This window comes from Calidris pugnax, unplaced genomic scaffold (genome assembly GCF_001431845.1).
Source record: "Calidris pugnax isolate Ruff unplaced genomic scaffold, ASM143184v1 scaffold28, whole genome shotgun sequence".
Taxonomy (NCBI): domain Eukaryota; kingdom Metazoa; phylum Chordata; class Aves; order Charadriiformes; family Scolopacidae; genus Calidris; species Calidris pugnax.
This window is the reverse complement of record NW_015090842.1, coordinates 17,495,127-17,502,177: the sequence shown is the minus strand read 5'-3', so window position 1 is coordinate 17,502,177 and position 7,051 is coordinate 17,495,127. Positions and strand designations below refer to the sequence as shown.

General features: G+C 43.6%; 1 protein-coding gene across 2 annotated transcripts in view; it reads left to right on the top strand.

The window, feature by feature from the left end:
• Positions 1-6,957: 6,957 nt before the first annotated feature.
• Positions 6,958-7,051, top strand: part of AKTIP (AKT interacting protein) — a 13,759-nt gene continuing 13,665 nt past the window's right edge. For both annotated transcript variants that reach the window (XM_014942594.1, XM_014942593.1), the window contains exon 1: positions 6,958-7,012. The gene's annotated coding sequence lies outside the window, so the exon portion shown is untranslated. The remainder of the gene's footprint in view (positions 7,013-7,051) is intronic.

The window sequence follows — 7,051 nt, the reverse complement described above, 5'->3', positions numbered from 1 at the left end:
TGTTCACTGATTTGCCAAAGTTGTCTCCTACCAATGCACCTTAATGACTATTCTCTGCAAAATTCATTTTTTCAAAAAGATTCTTTAATCTGATTACTCTGTAATCTTAGTTATCCTTGAGAGTGTGAGATTACATACGTATTTGTTCAAAAGTATGGTTTGCATGACCATGATTCAAGATATTCCCTGAAAGGAAGGTATTAGGAAAAAAGAAAAATCTTATTCATAAGGAAATAGTAATTACAGCTGTAAGTCTAATTAATGCCTTATGAAAAATCATCAAAGAATGGCTGTAAAAAATCTAAAATGAGGAATTTTAATTAATCAGTAGACACACATAGGTAAGAATTAAAGAAAAACGCCTTTATGTAAGCTGTGTGGATTTGTAGTTTTTAGATTAATTTTACGTGTTAGCATTTACAAGGCAGAGGATTCATATGATTTCGATATGGAAACGTATTTCCAAAACGTGTGACAAACAAATGGTGTTCCTCTCAACCACTTACCGTTCCTGGGATATTTTACCCTATAAGCAAGTGTGCCCCTAAGTAGAAAACCATTCCAATTGGGTTCTAAGACTTTTGTTCATGGGATTCCTTCTAACATTATAAGCCTCTAGTCAGATGAAAGTATCCAACCTTTTTTTTTTTTTTTCAATTTATTGATAAAATAGTCCTTCTTCTCAAAATGGGGAATTACTTCCAAAAACATACCATGCGGAATCAAAATTCATCTTAGAACAGTAATTCTCACCATTCAAATAAGAGCTACTAAGTAAGCAAATAAGAAAGGAATTTAAAAAAAATGTATTTTACGTCAGTTTTAGAAGTTTCATGGTTCTGAATTCTGCACAGCTGGACTCACAATACTTAGGGCTTCTAGCTCATAAATTAAAGAATCTAAAATACATTCATATTTAAATGATTAATGTAGTTTTTCCACAATGTGAGACACATTGAAGGAAGCGTAGTTTGAAGGCTATGATGTAATCTTTAGTAATCGATAGCTTCTGTAGTCAGGAACCACTAATATGGCCAAGCCCTCGTGTTGTTAAACACATTGACAGGTGTGCAAATATAAAAGTGTCCAAATATTATATACATATGTATTCTTGTTTTATATGAAGTGAGTCTAGGAAGATAGGAGGCTTCCTATGGGTAATAAATGAATTTAGTATTTCTGACCCTCTATTACAACAGTGAGGTTGCAGTTGGAGATTTACCCTTTTGCTGCTGACTGAGCAAAGAACCTATCCTAAGAACTACCTAACAAATGTTGATGCTGCAGTTAGCCCTGTTTCATCTTATCTCTTCCACGGGGAAAGCAAATATGCATTCCAAAGCATTTTTGTGCTGGTGCATCTACAGCTACATCCATTCTAGCAATTTCATTGTAATAAATGCATTAGGCAAAATAACTACAACCTCTGAAACTGACAGTACTGTAAGAAAAAGTTTCCAGCTTATGCTTGGTTTTAAGAAACTAGAGAAATATTTTACTATTAAGCGTAAGCTAGAGGGGGGACGTTATATTTGATTTGCTGCTTGTTTCCAATCTTGCTCCTAAAAAACTTGAACTTCTACTTAGTTGTTTCTAATTTTGATCTTTTCTTTCTCATATTTCGTTAACAGGCTTGTCTTGTGCTGAGGTAAATCTGGGTGAAACTGAGAAAAACAGTGCTGGCTTTCAAACCCAAATGGAGCTGGGTGCCAAGGCAGCTCGAGAGACCCCCCACCCCAGGAACCACGGGTCCAGACAGTGTTTTCTCTCAAGGTCTCAGGGCCTATATGGGAACTGGTGTTTCAGGTAATGTGTTTTGGGGAGGCCTTCCTAAATCAAACACCTTTCTGGCACATGCCTGGCATTACCTAGAGAGAAGGGCCAGGGCAATAGCTCTTGCCTTACCAGAAAATAGCCATTCTGAGCAGTTTGCTCAGGTATGGTTTGTACTGCTGTCCCCCAGAACGAGGAGGGACATGTGACATGACGTATTCCTCCCTACGGACAACTGGGAAATAACCTCCTTCCATTCGCTGCTTCATAGGTGTCTTTAAAACAAAAACACCCACTTAAAAATATTCTTGTATGTTTATCAACGTATTTTAGGGATCTGGCGATTTCTCTCTCTTGGTTTACTGAAAGGATATGTCCTGTTATCAGGAACTCTGCATTCACCATTAGGTAATTATGCAAATAGGCACCAGCATGGAGAAATTTAAAATAATCCCTGCATCAGAAAGTACACCATTTACACAAAGGTAACAAAACCTTAAATAAATCTGAATTGACTCCTTGACTGCTTTTATTTTTACTTAGATAGTTCTCTAAAGTGTTGATAGTATGTTCTTCTAGTATACAAATCACAAGGGAATTCCACTTAAAAGTACAAAAAAGATGTTGAGGAGCTCAGGTTTTTAACCACATTTGTAATTCTGCTTTTCAGCTTCGAAAAAGAGAAAATAGCATCTTTCACCTTTCCATTTTTAGAGAGAAAAGATCACGTTAATATCAGTAGTTACGAGTAAGGTCATGTTTTGCTAGTTATCTAGGTTATTTTTCAAATAATTAGTCTCCCTATAGAGCTACCGGGGACTTCGGTGGGAGATAAGCCACCCATATTTGTTTGCAGCCAGGAGCACTAGGCCTCATCATTTCTTTTCGTCACACAGCATACCCCGTGTTTCAGTCAATAAAGTGTTTTTGCCATTTGTCTGCCTGTGGGTGACAATACGCGAGTAGAACAGCTGCAGAACACCACCTAGTGGTGCCCAGCCGCCCCTCAAACTCCTCAAAAACAGTTAAACTTTCCTCCTCTCTCTCTCTTTCAGGTTACTTCGCAGAACTGCTGCCACCACAAGGTGAAATTCTGCCCCAGGTGAAGTCAGTCAGAACTATCCAGCCTCTTTGCACATTAAACAATTAAACATAATATGGAATATGCCTTAAACCACATGGCCATCGCACTCTTCCTTCTTCCACAGAGATACAGGTGGGTGCTCAAGAATATTGGGGTTTGGATTATAAGTATATATGGCTTTGTGGTGTGAAAAATCTTGGCCAACAATTTTTCCTGTGCTAACCTAAAAACGTTGTTTTCAATTAAATGTTAGATGGTCAAGAACGCCAACAGCATCCTGGGCTGCGTGGTGAGTAGGATTAGGGAAGATATTGTCCTCCTGTACTTGGCACTGGTGAGGCCCCACCTCAAGTGCTGTGTCCAGTTTTGGGTCCCTCACCACAAAGAAGACATTGAGGGGCTGGAGTGGGTCCAGAGAAGGGCAACGGAGCTGGTGAGGGGTCTGGAGCACAAGTCTTATGGCTGAGGGAGCTGGGGGTGTTCAGCCTGGAGAAAAGGAGGCTGAGGGGAGACCTTCTCGCTCTCTGCAACTCCCTGAAAGGAGGGGGCAGCCAGGGGGGGTCGGTCTCTTCTCCCAAGTCTCAGGCGACAGGACAAGAGGAAATGACCTCAAGTTGTACCAGTGCAGGGTTAGGATGGGTATTAGGAAAAAATTCTTCACAGAAAGGGTTGTAAAGCATTGGAACAGGCTGCCCAGGGAAGTGGCTGAGGCACCATCCCTGGAGGGATTTAAGACGTGTAGATGTAGCACTTTAGGGACACGGTGCAGTAGTGGACTTGGCAGTGTTAGGTTAATGGTGGGTTTCGATGATCTTAAGGGTCTTTTGGTCGGTTAATGGTAGGTTTCAATTAACTTTTCCAACCTCAATGATTCTATGAGTCTACGATTTAGACTTCTGAGTGAAATAGATACAAAGTTATCTAAAGGTGGGGAATAAAAAAAGTATCTAAAGGTTGTTTAGGCTTGTACTAATCTTACAATTTTTTCTACAGGTCCCAAGCCATAGGGAAAGAAACCTTTCATGAGGTAAGCAATATACAAAAGGCATTCAAGGTCAGATTGTTCTCTTACATGGTTAAAATGTAAAGATTTATTTAAGTAGAATTCATTCAGATCTGGTATGACTGAGAAGGTAATCTAGTCATTTTTTGAGTATTTTAGTTCTTCTTGCAGGTCAACTTCCTGCATTCTTCTTCAAAGTAATTATATTTAAGTTTAGTTATTCTGGTATTATTGATTTACGAGTGTGTAAATTCTGTATTCATTTAACTTTCCTGATGTGTAAAGCTCACCTGAGTCCAGGACATCTGTTTGGATGGGCTACGGGTTTCAGAAGCAAAACTACCTTTTATGACCCTGCAGGTGTACAGCCAGTGCTGCTGAGTGAGGGTTGCACACACACCAAAGATTCACTATTGCGCTTGATTGAAAGCCACCTTTTCAGATCCTCACTTGATCATACACAGGACAAAATCATAGAATCATAGAACGGTTAGAGTTGGAAGGGACCTTAAAGATCATAGAATCATAGAATGATTTGGGTTAGAAGGCACTTTAAAGATCATCCAGTTCCAACCCCCTGCCCTGGGCAGGGACACCTCCCACCAGACCAGGTTGCTCCAAGCCCCATCCAGCCTGGCCTTGAACCCCTCCAGGGATGGGGCAGCCACAGCTTCTCTGGGAAACCTGTTCCAGTGTCTCACCACCCTCACAGCAAAGAATTTCTTTCTAGTATCTAATGTAAATCTCCCCTCTTTCAGTTTAAAGCCATTATCCCTTGTCCTATGGCTCCCCTCCCTGATCAAGAGTCCTGCCCCAGCTCTCCTGTAGCCCCCTTCAGATACTGGACAGTTGTTATAAGGTCTCTCTGGAGCCTTCTCTTCTCCAGGCTGAACAACCCCAGCTCTCTCAGCCTGTCTTCATAGGGGAGGTGCTCCAGCCTTTTGTGCATCTTCTTGGCCCTCTGCTGGACCCGTTCCAACAGGTCTATGTCTTTCCAAAAGGAAACAATAAACCCAGGGACCTAAACTAGAATGCTTTGGTACTTCAGGAAAACATTTGGCATCATTTGAGCATAGAAATGCTATTTTTAGTGGTGACCTTGCATCCTGATTGCAAACAGATACTCTTTCTGGATTGACATAAATGATGACATTGTAGATCTGTTCATTAATAACAGGTGGTTCCAGTAAAAAATGATTTTTTTTTTAGAAAAAGTGTTTTCCATCTCAATGGTTCAGAAAAAAGCATTTAAGAAAATCTACTAAGCAAAAATTAATTTCTTTCTTGTCAGGGTATTATTTCTGTAGTTTTGCATTTCTTAGTAAGACCAGGACCTAGTGCAGGTCTGACTTTGAGGAATGGTCAGGCCTGAAAAGCCCACTGGGGGAGATAACCACCTAAAAAAGATTTCTGGGAACATAACCTTCAAAGGAAAGATGGTGGGGAAAGAGCTGGAGCAGGGAAAAAAAGTAAAATATAGCAGGAAGGAGATGAGGAAGGATTACTGCTTGCAGCAGTGGAAGGTGGGGGTGTAGGTAGGCACCCCGAGGGTGGCTGTGGGGAACTGTTACTGCCATAAAAGGGCAGATAAAACTCTCTCAGACTCAATTTGGAGGTTTAGAAAGCAGGCATTCCTTATTACAGCACCGGGAGCACAGGGGATCACTCCTCCTGTGCTCCCTGAATGCTGTCCTCCAGCCAAATTTATACACAACAGCTCTACATAGTCAATGCAATTCCAAGAAAACGTTAGCATATTCATTGCATTTCCGAGAATTCATTTACATAATATAATGAACTTTTGGGCATGCGTAGTTGTGCCTTCTGGTGGTGCTCACCCTGGGTAAGGGTCATTTCTTCCTCAATCCTCATCTTCTCCACCTGTCCCTTGTCTCACTTGTCATGTTGGCAAGACATTCTAACTGCTTAATTAGCCATTAAAACTAATGATCTTCCTGTTTCTCAGACAACAGCCATATTTATTGCATCCTTGTCTTAGGCCACAAGACATCGTTTCATACCTTACTGAGGCCTTGAAACCACTGGGGATGGTGACTAAAATCTCTAATTTCTTCTCTAAAAGAAACATTCCTAGAGTTTAACCATTTAGGGTTAAACAAAGTCTGCTTTAGATGGCAGGACACTGCAAAAGGGATCTGGTGCCCGCAGCAGCGGTTTGGCCAGAATGATAACGGAGTAATAGGGACAAAATAAAATTCACCCAGTATTCATTTCATTTTACATGTTCTCGGTAGTTTTTGTACTTGAGCTAGCACGGATTTTGTCGTCGTCTCCCAAACCTGGGCACATTCCTTCATTTTTGGCATAGCCTTTTTGCAGGTGTTCTCCCAGGCTCAGGAGAAGTCTGATTGCAAATAAAAATATAGAGTGAGTTAGTTTTTATTCTTACTCTGCTCCCTCTCTTCAGCTCCTTCCCTCAGAGCTACATTTTCTGCCTTCATGTACATGTGTATGTACGGGTAACTATAAATTACCACTCTGTGTGGGTCTATGTGTATATGTGCACCTGCTCAGCGACAGCATGGGAAGCTGTTATGTTTTATTAACTTAAATAAGAAAAAAACGAGGTGTAGTGAGTCCCGGCCTCCCCCAGCACCGCCCTCAGCCCCTGAGGGATGGGGCCCTCGCACTGAGGTGCCGGCCGCAGCCCTCGGCTGCACCCGCCCCCTCCGCCCCCGCTAGCCAATCGCACGCCTCTCCGCTCTCACCGCCGGCCAATGGGAGAGGTTTGTTTCCTCTAGCCTCAGCGCCTTCTTCCTGCTGAGAGAGGGACAGGTGCGTCACCACTGTCCCATTGGTCCGCCCTCCCCGAGACAGACAGGCCCTCGGGCCAATCCCCGTCCCCAGGGCGGCATCCTCAGAGGCCGTGACAGGGAGAGGAGTCGCCCTTCCTGCGTCACGGAGAGGGCGGTGCCGATGATTGGCTGCGTTGTCCCTCGCCGCCCCGCCCCGGGTGAGCCCTCCCGGAAGGGCCGGCCGGCGATTGGCCGAGGGGGGAAGGCCAGGTCCGGATGTGCGGTGCCGAGGGGCGGGCTTTAAATGGGGCAGCGGCGGGGGTAGAGGGGGAGCGGCGGCGGCGGCGGCGGGGCCTGGGCCGCGCGTGCAGCGGAGCGGCGGGAGCCTCGTTTCGGGTGAGGGAACGAGTCGCGCGGGAGGGCGGCGGCGGCGGC